Below are 14,381 nucleotides of genomic sequence, written 5' to 3' on the forward strand. Positions count from 1 at the left end.
TTCTTTGCAGTCCAATCCCTCAGTGATTACAAGCCCCTTAGTGCCTGTCTGTCTGTTCCTGCCCTTTCAGCTTGTTTCCCCTCCTGTCCTTGCTGCCTTTGTACGACCATTACCAGGGGCTGGCACGACCGTAGCCTGGGGCTGGCACTGACCTGACCCTCACTTCAGAACCCACATCTGTAGGACTGAGGACTTCCCAGGAGCTCCTACTGGGCTGCACACTGCACCCTACAATGGCACTGCTCTCCTAGGGACTCTTGTGCCCCAGAGAGGAGCACCTTGCAGATGATATCTCTGTGCCAAGGCCATGGCAATGCTGCCCATCACCGGTGTGTGGGCAGCTGCAATGAGCCCTGTGTGTCCCTGGCTGGGAGTGGGGAGCTGAGATCCTCCTTGGGTAGGATGAGACACCACAGCAGGGCTTTGAAGCTCTGCCCTGGGAGACTGGATTCCTCAGCTCTAAGCAGATCCAGTTTCTTCTACAAGGAAAACCAAGGTGTGGTCAGAGAGTGTCCAGCACAGGGCAGCTGGGACCAGGGCTGATGGACATAGCAGCTGTCCCCACTCTGCACTCAGGGGAAGGTTTCACTGGCACTGCAGCAGCAATGTCAGGGAGTTCTGGGAGAAGAAACACTCCTCAGTTGCAGTCAGGAAAAAACCCAAAGCTCCAAAGCTCTGCTCTTTGATAAAATTGTAGTGACAGTGCTGAAAAGCTCATTCCTCTCCACTGGGGATTTAGTCTGAGATCACACCATCCTTCTATTTACTGACTGCTGCCAGGCAGGACTGAGTTCTTGAGAGCCCACAGATGACCCTCCTCCCAGAGCAGTGGCACAGTAGAGCCAGAACAAGAGACTTCACAACAGGGACCTGCCAAAACTCTTCCTGAATACGGAAAGTTGATCTGAGAGTATTCCCTAAGAGTTGGAAGAGGTTTTCCTCAAAGAAGAGGTCTCTAATGAAGCCTCATTGAATCATTAATTTCTCACTGCCTTTTCCTCCTTGGACAGGTCTCCACACTTGATGGCAGCAGATGTCCAACAGCAGCAGCTCCATCAGCCAGTTCCTCCTCCTGGCCTTTGCAGAAACACGGGAGCTGCAGCTCCTGCACTTCTGCCTCTTCCTGGGCATCTACCTGGCTGCCCTCCTGGGCAATGGCCTCATCATCATCACCATAGCCTGTGACCACCACCTCCACACCCCCATGTACTTCTTCCTCCTCAACCTCTCTATTCTTGACCTTGGCTGCTTCTCCACCACTGTTCCCAAATCTATGGCCAATTCCTTGTGGGACTCCAGGGCCATTTCCTACACAGGATGTGGGGTTCAATTTTTTTTTTTTTATTTTTTATCTCCACAGAGTACTCCCTTCTCACTGTCATGGCCTATGACCGCTACGTTGCCATCTGCCAACCCCTGCACTATGGGACCCTCCTGGACAGCAGAGCTTGTGTCCACATGGCAGCAGCTGCCTGGGCCAGTGGGTTTCTCAATGCTCTGCTGCACACAGCCAATACATTTGCACTGCCCCTCTGCCATGGCAATGCTGTTGACCAGTTCTTCTGTGAAATCCCCCAGATCCTCAAGCTCTCCTGCTCAAATGACTACCTCAGGGAAACTGGAGTCATTGTGGTCAGTGCCTCTTTAGCTTTTGGGTGTTTTGTGTTCATTGTGGTGTCCTATGTGCAGATCTTCAGGGCTGTGCTGAGGATCCCCTCGGAGCAGGGACGGCACAAAGCCTTTTCCACCTGCCTCCCTCACCTGGCTGTGGTCTCTCTGTTTATCAGCACAATCGTATTTGCCTACCTGAAGCCCCCCTCCATCTCTTTCCCATTTTTGGACCTTGTTGTGGCATTTCTTTACTCTGTGTTTCCACCAGCAGTGAACCCCCTCATCTACAGCATGAGGAACCAGGAGCTCAAGGATGCCGTGTGGAGACTGATGACTGGATATTTCTAAGCAGCAATAAACTACTCATCTTCTTCTGTGTATTGCTGGCCATGTAACTCACTTTGGTACCACTCTGTATTTATAGGGTTTTTAGTAATTGGTTTGGGTTTTTTTTTATTTCTAGTGTCCCTAAGCTATAACATGGTGCACACTCATCCCTGTCCTAATGCAGTATCTCTGTGTCTTGTGTGACCCAGCCACTGATGACCAGCTGTGCTCTTTTTGTATCACATCTGCCTGCAAACAGCCACAATTTTTAATTATATTTGGCCCTTCGTAATTATATAAAGCACATCCTTATAAGCTGAACCACTTGACTGCCTGTCTTAAGTGGCAATGCTTTCCCACCATGACAAAAGGGGAATTTCCAGGAACTGTACCGATGGCAGCAGAAGAAAAACTCACCTCCCCCTGTAGCTGCATTAGCATTAGTCTGTCTCTTTCATCTCCCTCATCATTCTGGTGTTTCCAACTCTCCTGATGATACAGCCATGCCTAAGCACATCTTTTCAGCAAAGTAGCTGGACATATGCACATCACTTTGCTCACTGGTTTCCACCTCCTTTTGTTCTTTGGTCCTTCAGATGCCGCTCAAGTCTCCAGTGCCTGCTTTGAGCTTCATAGTGTTGGAAAACATCCCATCTTTCAGAAGTCTAATGAACTGTTCTGTCAGAAGGTCATTGTGTTGGAAGTGACCTTTCTATGTATCTGATTGAAACTGTTCTGGGAGAGAATCTCCTCTGAGAGCTGACCCCCTTCACACGCTGCTCGGCCGTAGCAGGCAACTGAGGAGAGAGATGTCATGGTTATTAAACTGTGTCATGTTTAACTGCTGTTTGTTGTCAGAGAAATCTGTCTGTGCCTGTGAGCACAGATGATGTGAGAAAAAGTGTTGGGAGTCCCAGGAGGCCAGTGAGGGAACTGCTGGGCTTGGGGAATAGCAAAGTTCTCCAGACACTGTATTTCCTGCCTGTCCACATCTCTTTAGGACCTAACTAAATCCAAGTAGTTGTAGAAGTCTTGAGTTTTTTAATGCAACTGAGTTAAAGAGACTTGCCTTTAAGGGCTTTCCAGATGTTAATGAGCCCTATGGTACGTTTTCTTCTGAGTCCACAGACCTCAAATACCAAGAGGAGAGTGAAGAAACCCTCTCAAGAAGTTAAGTCAGGAGTAATGCCCAAAGTACCCTGAAGCATTAACAGGCCCCACTGGGAACCATTACTGACAAAGCCTCCCCATGGACTTAGAGCAGACAACTGGAGACCATGAGGACAAACACAGGCAAAGCGCAGGCAGCTCTGATGCTGAGGACACCCTGGCTTGGTCTGATGAGACAGAAATGCCAAGCACTGACCCCCAGCTCCTGGGAAGGGAGATCTTGACCCTCACCTGTGTCACCTTCCTTAGGCGTGTGATGCCAAGAGAAGGACAGGGATATGACACATGTGGCCTCTCCTGCAGTGGGTGCAAGGAGGCAATGATGGTCCATGCCTGTGAGGACAGTATGTCTCCTCTGAGGCCTTTGTGGCAGGGACATCAGCCATAACCAAGAGGGCAAAGACCTCCTCTCTATCAGGGCGTTTCAATCTGGCTGGCACCCTTGGCCATCTTCACCACAGCCCATCCCACACTGCCACACACCTGTGCCTGTTTCCCTGCAGGCTGCAGGAACCCAACACCCTTCCCCATTTCGTCTTCACCCTGGGATGTCCCTTCCTGTACTGCTTGCTGTCTCTCCCTCCTCTCCAGCTGTTCCTGCAAACACAAAGCCACCAGCTCACCCACACCGCATTCTTCCGAGTGACTTCTTGCAGCAGAGCACTACCCTCACAATGACATTTCTTTATCCTCATGTCCTCTCTCACCTCCAAAGATGCAGTTTTGTTGGGATGCTTTTGTTATGTTTTTTCCCTATAGCACAAAGAGGGCTTCCCTCAGCCTGCCCTTTTCCTTTTCAAAGAAGTCTGGGTCTCTCAGCCTTTGCACACAAGCACCCTAACCATATCTTGGCAGACTTTCTCTGACCATACAAGAATTCCTCCACAGTCCACCAGACTGGGGAGTACACACTGGGACTGACTGCACCAGAGGTGGCCTCAATAGTGCTTAGTCCAGTTGGACAAGGAGAGCCGTTATCTGTGTGTCAAGCTCCTCCCAGGGCAGCCCAATGTGCTCATGTCCAGATTCCTTTTCAGAACCTCTGACTGTTATGGCATCCCCTGGAACCTTTTGTTATGGTTTCACTCCAGCCAAGAGCCGAACTCTATGCAGCCTCTCTCTCTCTTTTAAGAGAGTGGTGGTTTGGCCCTGGCTACTGGCCAGACTCCCATCATAGCCTCTCTATAACTCTCCTTCTCAGCTGGGCAGGGGAGAAAATATATTTTGGGAGGTTCAGGATTTGAGAAAAGGACAGAGAGGGATCACTCTTCAAGTAGTGTCATGGGCTAATCATACTCAACACAGAATAAAGGAAAGAAAACTTTCTAAGTTATGACACTGCACTGCACACCCAGTGTATGGCCAGGACTTAAAGCAGCTTTCCTGCAGCCCCCCCCTTCTCAGCAGGCTTGACTTTATTATGATTTTACTCCCTTCACCCTCCCCCTCATCATGACATGTGGAGGGGCAGGGACAGGGAGAATGGGTTTCCGGTCAGTTCCTCACAAGCTACTTTCCTTCTCCAGATCTTGAATCACCCCTACTTCCCCCCACCTTTCCCTTCTTTGCAGACTTTAGTCATAATTTTGCTCCCTTCTTCCCCCATATTGTGGCACGGGGAGGGGCAGGGAATGGGGAATGGGGGTCTTCAGTCAGCTCCTCCTGAGCTGTCTTCCTTCTTAGCTGGGGAGGGCATTCCACACCCCCTTCTCCTGCATCACTGTGGGGTCCCACCTGCAGGAGACAGTCCCCCACGAACTTCTCCCTTCCATGGGGTGCTGACCTTTGGGCCCAGATTGCTCCGGCCTGGTCCCCTACAGAGTCACAAGTACCCCAGCAAACCTGGTGCAGCATGGGTCGGTCTCTCCATAGGCTATAGATGGAATCTCTGTTTCCCATCATTATCCATGGGCTGCAGGGGGACAGCCTGCTTCACCATGGTCTTCTCCACTGGCTGCAGGGGAATCTCTCTCTCTGGCACCTGGAGAGTCTCATTCTTCCCACACACCCCCCACACCCACTTATTCCTTGGCCTTGGTGTCTGCACAGCAACTTACATCTTCTCACTGCCTTCACTGGTGGAAAAATGCAGTTGCTTGAGTTTTTTTAGCTCCTAAATGTGCTTCCCAGAGGCACTATGACCATCGCCGACTTGGTCAGCAACAACTCTGACCTTGAATTGGCTGATGTTTACTCTCTGGGTCCTTCAGAGAGCTTCTAGCTGCTTCTTGCAGAAGCCATCCCTGCAGACCCCCCCTTCTCCATCAGAACCCAGCTAACACAAAACTGTTACAGAAGCAAATGGTCTCACTCCAGACACCAGGGTCTTCAAAACTCTGTATAGAAACTGTCTGTCTTTTTACTGCACAGTCTCCATCCAAAACAGGGCCATCCTGCTGTGGTAAGACTCCTTTCTTTCACTGCTTCTCATACCAAACTTGCAGATCTCCATCCACAGTGTTTGTATAAAAGGCAAACAGACACCTGCATTTTTAACCTCAGGTGCAATTCCCAAAGAGAGGGTGAGGGCCACTGAGCCATTGAGCAATGAGATGCATTCCCAGGGAGTTGGTGCCACCTTGGCCTTTGGAGGGTTTCAGGCCATATGTGAGTGAAGTCCTGTGCAAGCTGGTGCAATCTGATAGCTGACCTTGCTGTGAGCAGGAGGTTGGATTAGAGTCCTTCTGAAGTCACTTCCAGCCCCAAGGAGTCTGTATTTCCATCTGCTACAGGGCTCTTCCCTTGATGATGGCAGGGAAAGCACTCAGGTTGCTCATGACCATGGAAACAAGTCAGACCTTAGTATGGTCAGATCAGCTGCAGCTCTGTTTCCTACTCCAGTCAGTCTTTCTCAGGCAAAGGGCTGCAGTGTGGCAGGTACAGTCCTGACAGCATTCTTGGCTTCACCCTGTATTTTCTTTATCCCTTTTCTTTCGTTCCCCAAGATCATCCTCATGACCTCCCATACAAACAGTCAATCTCTGTTTAACCTTTCCTCATTGCCCCTGGCTTTGTTGCTTTGTACCCTCGTTTGGTGATTCTGGAATCGTCACCATGGAAAAATCTACCTTAGCTTGCAATTTCCTTTGATTAGTATGTCCTCACCCAGGCAGGTTCAAGGAGAAGGGATTGGGCATTGCAAGGGATGCCATATGAGCCAATAGTGATAAATAAAAATGTGTGTATTGGGCTGCACTGGGAAGAACCTGGCCACCCAAGGCAAAGGGAGTTATCAGGCACCTTGATTCAGCACTGGTGTTGTCACCCAGGCAATAGTGTGTTCTCATGTGGTGCTCCTGGTTCTGGAGGTGGAAAGTGTCCAGAGGTCAGGTAAGATAGGGTTAGGGGCTGCATGTAGAGAAACTTGGGCTTCTTTGGCCTGGTGGAGGCTTGGGATAGCATAGTACAAGCTTGAGATAGCTTGTAAGTTGCTTTCATTTAGGATGGCACGTTTTTTTGGAAGGGGGAAAAAGCATGAGAAAGGAAAACCACCAGAAAGTGCAGATAAAGGGTACAGACTGGACATGAGGAGACCAAAATCTGTCTCTGAAGGTCGTGCTGTAGTGCCACAGGTCACTCAGAGGCAGTCTGGATTAGCTCATGACTTATTGTTTCAATGAACAGCTGGAGAGAAGTGAGAGACATCAGCAGGGACTTGCCAGGGTGAGAGCAAGGCAGGGGTTGTGTAGGATGTCTATGGTGTGCAAGCAAACATGGACAGGTGTGTGACAGCATAGGACAGCCTGTGGTGGTTGAAATGGCTGAGGATGCTGCCAGGGCTGACAGGCAGAAACAGTCCTGAGACCTTTGTCCCCTTGTCTATGACCCTTGTATCTGCCACTAAGGACCACAAGGACACATGTTGTCCTCCTGTCACTGGGGCTCATTTCTTCTTTGCATCCCCCCAGTAGGGTGGGAGGTGTCATACTTCTGACTTGAACTCAGCATCACATAACCCATATTCTGCTGCTCCAGGAAGAGCCCTGAGTCTCACATGATGGACAGAATTTCCCTTCCTGGCTACTGTGGCCAGGAGTTGTCCTTCCTGCTTCATAAAACACACCAAATCTTTACTTGACATCAGATGCACCAGCATTTTGCCTGTGCCTGCCTGCATCACTGCCTCCAGCTTCCTGCTCTAACGAGTGCTTGTGGAGGTTGTATTGGTAATGGCCCTCAGTGGGGCCCATTAATAGTCCAAGAAACTTCAGCCTTTGCTTCTGACTTTGACTCCTTGAGCAGTTTGTGCAATCTCTTCTCAGCACTGCAGATCCATGGAGGTGGCATCAAAACCACCATGGGGTTTATTTCAAGGCAGAGAGCCCTCAGGTGTCTTGTCTCTTCCCATAATTTTCTTCAAGGCAGAGAGCCCTCAGAGTCTTGTCTCTTCCCATAATTTTCTTCAAGTCTCCAAGACTTCTACAGCTAATAGGAGAGGAAGTGTTCAATGAGCTTATAAGATAAATGGCTTTTTACTTTTTAAGGCAACTTTTGAATGTGTTTGTTACTTTACAGAAGTGATGATAGTGGTATTCCCCAATTGCTGCTGATCCAGAGGGTCAACCAAGCAAATATGGGCAGGAAGGAAAAACAGTCCCTTGAGGGCAGGCCCTTTATGGACACCCTTGCTCCTCACCTCCTCAGCCCCCACCATTTCTCTGATCAGGCCAATGAGACTGGCATCACTTGTCCTCACTTCAGACTTCTCCACTGAAGTCTGAAGCTGGAGCTTACATCTCCTGGGCACCAATTCCCAGCTGGTTTCCTCAGAGAACCAGCTGCACACAGGCACAGGAAGACTTCTCCTCACTGCCAAATGCCAAAAGTTACACATGATGCAATTTCATAAACAGTAAAACACTCTTCTCAACTATATGCCAAGCCCAAGCTGCCTGTAATGAGAGGTGCCTTCTCTACTGGGAATATCCATACAAGAATAGGAAGGGCTAGACATAAACATAAACAAGGAGTTGAGAGTTCAGTAAACTTCTCCACAGGGCCATGAGCTGGTGGTGTCGCTCTGCTCAGCAAGCAGGCTACAGCACCCCAAAACCACAGAACACAGTTCCAGGCAGATCCCTTCTGATCATTCACCATTTTCCAGGGGAACTGGGCACCCTGCCTCTCAAAATCTGCCTTTTAGTTAAGTTCCCAGAGAAGTGCACTTGGTTTGTTATTACTTTAACCACATGTATATACAATTACAGCTCATCCCGTTCTTCCGGACCCATCAGTAAATGCAGTAAGGGCATTAGTTATGGGAGTAATAGCCAATTGTGAGGGAGGCAATAGTGCAAGGGAGTGTAAAGACTGTATTATGTTGTGTTTTGGAAAATGAATACTTATCTGTCCTGCATAATCAGCCAACACACACTGAAAAACAAAAGACTGGTGAGGTAAAAGGTCAATTGATTTGTATCAAGAGGGAAAATAAATCGTATCTGGTTCTGTACCTTCTAAAGCCAACAAAGGCTCCCTCTTCTTCTGAATGACCATGGCTACCATTTCAATAGCCATGGTAACTGTCTTTCCAAAATTATGGGGTAGGAAAATCCATTCTAAAACAACGAATTTGTACCCTGTGGAACCCATTGTGCTAACAGACCAGAGGGTTGAAAGGCAGAGTGAAAAATACAAAGGCTGTCGGATAATTAAGTTTTGCTCTATTGGCAGCCTGGGTGGTTAATTTTTCTACTACTTTGTTAAGAGTAACTTTTGCTGGAGGAGAGATTTTTCTGGGGGATATTAAGTCCGTATCTCCTTTTAGAAGTTTAAAAAGGGGGTGCAGTTCCTCCGTAGAAATTCCTAGAAGAGGGCGGACCCAATTTATGGGCCCAACAGTTTCTGGAGATCGTTCAAAGTTTTAATGTCCGTTCGCAAAGTTATTTGTTGCGGTCGAACAAGCTGATCTGAAATTTTCCAGCCCAGGTGCTGCTAAGGTGGTGGTAGGGACAATACGGCCAGCTTCCAGCTGTTCATCTACCAGTTAGTGCAGTTGCAGCAGCTTTTACTTAACCACATGCTCCACTGACTTAGACAGTCCTTTCCCCAAAGGGTAGCAGATCCAGGCAACACAAAAGGTCTTACAGCAGCTGTTTTACCTTCTGCCCAACAATGTTATTTTGGGCATTGTCTGTCCACCAATTCCCAATAGGGAGGCATGAGAGTCCGTTAAAGACTTTGCTTCCTTTATTACAGCAGCCCATTTATTGTGAAAGTCCAGGGGATACAAATCAGGCTCCTTTTCAAGGTCTATTCGGCCCGGATCAAATGGAATTTGATCATCAGAATTATTAGGAGGTTTTACAGTACAGTTCGTGGAAGAAAGTGTCAGTAGTGGGGGTGCAGACGGTGGTGTAGACTTCTTTTGCCCCTCTACCGCCCGAGAACCAACATGCGCCTTTAAGGACTCGAAAATGACCTGCCAAGAGGATAATAAAGAAGCCACGATTCCATCACTTCCAGCACAGTGCCGAAGCCTGAACCCAACATTATCCCGAATTTCTGGGTGATAAATATTATGACTCTTTAAGGAAGGCTCGTTTTTAAAAGCCCAAAGTAGAATGTCTTGTAATTCCTCAGTATCCATCATCTTCCCATGTTCCTTCAAAATCTTGTTAAAACTTCTAAAATGTTATTTTGCTCTTTGATCAGACTTATTCCCATAGTTCTCAGCTGCTTATCTTTGTCCTGTGAAAGGTAATTGAGCACCCTGGTAACGCTTCCTTTCAGCGTTCTTCCCTGAGTTCAGCTGAGCTGCGCCACTGGACCAACAGCAAGTCGTTTCAATACCCCCGTTGGGCGCCATTCGTGGTGTATTGAAAGGCACGGGCTCCAGCTGTGGTGGATCAAAGACAGCTTTAATAACAACTAAGCAAACTTTTAGACCCTCTTGATGGCTTGAGTCAGGTTTCAGTAATTTTCATTAATACAAGAACCACAACTTTCCTATGCAAAAGGTTCTCCCACCCTGGGGACTCCCACTGCGCAGGCTCTTTCTGCCTGCACCTTCCTTGACATTACAAGGCACACCATGCCACCTCCCTGCTGAACAACACACAAACTTACATCTCTGCAAGACCCTCTTTACTGCTTTTTCTCTTGCTTTCTGAGCTTCCCTCCAACAAGCACAACTGTGTCCAGGGCCACTCTTCCATTTCCCACATGTCAACACTTCAGTGTGGTGAGGTCTATTACATTTTCTGTCTTGTAGGGAAATCTGTCCCGAAAGTCGAAACCCTTCATGTTCTTCTTGGACGTAGCAGGCAGCTGAGGAGAGAGGTTTCATGCTTATGCAAATGTTTTATGTTTAATTGTTGTTTCTTGTTGCAGAAATCTTTTCTGTGCCTGTCTGCACAGATGATGTGAGGAAAAGTGTTGGGAGTCCCAGGATGCCAGCGAGGGAACTGTTGGGCTTGGGGAAGAGCAAGGTTCTCCAGACAGGGTTGGATCTCAAGGGACTGCTTTTCCTGCCTGTCCAGATCTCCTTAGGAGACCAATGGACCAACATCAATTGTAGAATGCTGATAAAATTTCTTCAATAAACTGAAACATGACAGAAATTATCCTAGTATGAAAAAAGTCCTCCATTGTGCAATTCCTTTGAAATGTCAGGCTGACAGGCCTGTAGTCGCCCAGGGCCTCCTTCCAGCCAACTGCCTCAGTACCCTCGGGTGTATCCCATCTGACCCCATCGGCCTGTACAGCTCAAAACATCTCAGAAGGTAACTAACCAGTTCCCCTAGGATTATGGGGGCTTTGGTCTACTTCCTGTCCCCACCTTTCCACTCAGGGGTCTGGGTACCAGAAGATACCAGGTCTTACTACTAAAGACTGAGGCAAAAGAGGCATTAAGTACATCGGCCTTTTCTTCATCCTCTGTCACAAAGGTCCCTCCTGGATCCAGTAAAGGTTGGGATTCTCCAACTCCCCCTTATAGAATTAATTCTATTATGCTCCATTGGTTATTAAAGTATTTAATAGATTAATAACAAAATGAACATCGCAAACACAAGGTAACGAGGCTGAAAAATGTTCTTGACCTGAAACCTCCTCAGGTAGCCCACAAATAGCCCTGGTAACCTTGGGGCAAAGGGCATTCCCAGCCAAGGGAATGGGCCTATAATACCAGACGTCATTTTCGGGCTCTACCAGCATCCACCTTTAAATATGTTAATGATCCAGAATATATCCCAAACAAAAGATGCAAGGGATGAATAATGTTCCTGGTAGCTCACTAGCAGCCTCAGTAACCTTGGGGCTCAAGAGTTTCAGTGCAATGGGAATGGTCCTAACAGTGCCAGATGTCATTTTCAGGCTCTACCAGCATCCATCTAGGAAACTGCTAAATGTCCAGCAATAGCTCCCCAAAAAATGTGGGAGGGTCAAAAGATATTCCTGGCCTTAAAACTCCCCAGGAATCCCACAAAACAACTAAAAATGAAACACATACTAAATACAAGCAAACCAGTCTCCCTGAGGTAGGCATCTGAGCATGCAAGGCTGAGGATCTGGGGGGTTGCAGAGAAGAGCTGGTCACCAGCATTGCCCTTGCAGAGGGGTAGGGAACATGTCTTGGCCGTGTGCAGCACAGCACTGAGAAACCCGCTGCAGCTCCTGTGTGTCTGTACGTGTGTCTGTGAGGCGTTGTCTGCCTCTTTGCATGAAGACATATGCAAAGAGAACAAGGCAGTGAGAAGATAGCTCTTCACTGAGCAAAGCGTTCTCATTGGAGACCCAAGGACTGCCTCTCCCTGTTCTGTAATATATTGGAAAGGTCCTTTTTTAGAGGTACTGAGGGTGCCACTGTTTGTCTGGGGCTCTGATGTGAGCTCTGCAGGTGTCAGTTTGTCCTTTTTCGATCTATAAGATCTTTTTTGATCTATAAGATCTTTTCTGGACTGTGGCCCCCACTTCACTGAACTGCAGAGCAGAGATTTGTAGATTAGTTTTTCCTGATTTTGTTCTTGTGAAACACGGAGAAATGCCCAAATGCTCACCTAAAGCCCTTCCTTTCACAGGGGAAATGAGTCCCCTCGATATCCTTCCCATGGGGTCCTGTCTCATGTGGAGACATGGAAGGGTGATTCTCCTGCCCAGCTCTGTTTTGATCAGGAGAAAGGACTCTGATGGACAGAAGGATTTCTCCCCAGCTGAGGGAGGGAACATCAGAGATGAGAACACAGAATGATTCCCATGAGGCCTGAGGCACCAGAGGGAGCCTACAAGAACTGGTCTTCACTTGCTGAGCTTGGCCAGGCTCCAGGTATGGAGGGAGCTCATGGCAACCCAGCAGAGCTACAGAGAGACAGCTGTGGCCAGGAGCAGCTCCTCTGCCAAGCACACAGGGCTGGGGATACTGCCTGGAGGCACCAAGGGGAGACCTGTGAGGCTGAGAGAGCTGATGGATGCTGAGAGCTCACTGGAGGAGAAATCTCTCCCTGGTATGTCTGTGGGTGCAGGGCAATGCAGGTTCTGTTCCTGGAGGGATCTCCTAAAGCTGGGACATGGGGCAGTGTGTGGGGTCTGTCAGGAGGACAGGTTCTCTCTAGGACAAGAAGGTGCTGCCTGGAAGGGATGCCCTTCTGCCCCATTAGAGGGACAGGGCAGGACAGCTGTCTTCTCCTGGGCATGGCTGAGGGGTGCCCAGGGCTGTCCTTGCGAGCAGGGTCCTTATGACCCGGGGGCTGAGTCCTGGCACAGGGACTCTGCTGCTGCCAGGGTCAGCATTCAGCCTGCCTGCTGGGCTTTCCACAGGGATATAGACAGCACCTCTGGTTTGAAGCAGTAACCGAGGGAAGGGCAACGTAAGGTCCTTCTGCTGTAAGAAAGTGCTGCCTGGGTCAGCTTTGCTCCCAGCCAGAGCTGATCCTTGAGAAATGCCAAAGAGAATATTTCTCCAAAGGCAGAGTCTTTGCTTTGACTTTTCCTCTCCTGTGGCCTGTGCTGAGTGTGGTAGATGAGAACGTATTTCTCCCCTTGAGAATATGCAGAGAAAACTTGATTCTCATGAAGATGTTGGAGCCTGGGCTGAGCCCTGCACACACAGAGGTTCCCTGGGGCAGTGCCCTGATGCCAGGAGGGGTCTGCAGAGCAGAGCTGAGCACAGGGCAGGTTGGATGTGGTCTGTGAGCACAGAGCAGGAGGTGAGATGGGCAAAAAGAAGGATCTGAAGGGACAGCTCCAGGCAGCAGAGACAGTATCAGGGAGGGAGGAGCTGCTCCCAGAAATGCCCTGGCAGTGGGGATTTGGGACCTCCCGGACCATTTCTGACACCCACCCCCTGGTTTCTGCCACGCAGCACAGACTCTGCACCCAGAGTTACAGGGTTTCAGACTAAGTCTTCTCCTTGGCAGCCAAACCAGCTGTGAGGAGAAACCCCTGAGTGCCTGTCTGTCTGTTCCTGAGCCTAAAGCTTTTGCTGCAGCATTTCCTGCTGTATCCCCTCCTGTCCTTGCTGCCTTTGTCCCACCGTTACCTGGGGCTTTGAGCACGTCCATTGGTGGGGCTGGCACTGTGCTGACCCTCACTTCAGGACCCACATCTTTAGGACTGAGGTTTTCCAGGCAGCTCCTGCTGGGCTGCAGGCTGCCCCCCACAATGGCACCGCTCTCCCAGGGACTCTTGTGCCCCAGAGAGGAGCCCCATGCAGGAGAGATCTCGGCACTGAGTCCGTGGCAATGCCACTCATCACCTCTGTGTGGGCAGCTGCACTGAGCCCTGTGTGTCCCTGGCTGGGAGCGGGGAGCTGAGATCCTCCTTTTGGTAGCATGAGCCCGCAGGAGGGCTTTGGAGCTCTGCCCTGTGAGACTGGATTCCTCAGCTCTCTGTGGGGTTCAGTTTCTTCTGCGGGGAACAGCCGGGTGTGATCACAGAGCATCCAGCACAGGACAGCTGAGAGCAGGGCTGATGGACAGGGCAGCTCTCCCCACTCCTCACTCAGGGGAAGGTTTCACTGCCAATGTCAGGGAGTTCTGACAGGAAAAACACTCCTCATCTCCTTCCTATCCACAGGGGATTTCGTCAGACATCCTTCTATTTACTGACTGCTGCCAGGCAGGACTGAGTTCTACAGAGCCCACAGCTGACCCTCCTCCCAGCAGTGGCACGCACAAGCCAGCACAAAGCAGACCTCAAAAAAGGGACCTGAGAAAAGTCTTCCTGGATACAGGGAGTTAATGTGAATTAGAAAAAGTTTTCCTCAAGGAAGGGTTCCCTAACTTCTCACTTTGCCTTTTCCTCCTTGGACGGGTCTCCACACTTGACAGCAGCAG

General features: G+C 49.4%; 1 pseudogene across 1 annotated transcript; it reads left to right on the forward strand.

The window, feature by feature from the left end:
• Positions 1–1,033: 1,033 nt before the first annotated feature.
• On the forward strand, positions 1,034–1,959 carry LOC311197490 (olfactory receptor 14A16-like; annotated as a pseudogene). Its single transcript has one exon. The product of its transcript is annotated as an olfactory receptor 14A16-like (transcript).
• Positions 1,960–14,381: the final 12,422 nt, after the last annotated feature.

This window comes from Gallinula chloropus (genome assembly GCF_964237585.1).
Source record: "Gallinula chloropus genome assembly, chromosome: 15".
Lineage (NCBI taxonomy): Eukaryota > Metazoa > Chordata > Aves > Gruiformes > Rallidae > Gallinula > Gallinula chloropus.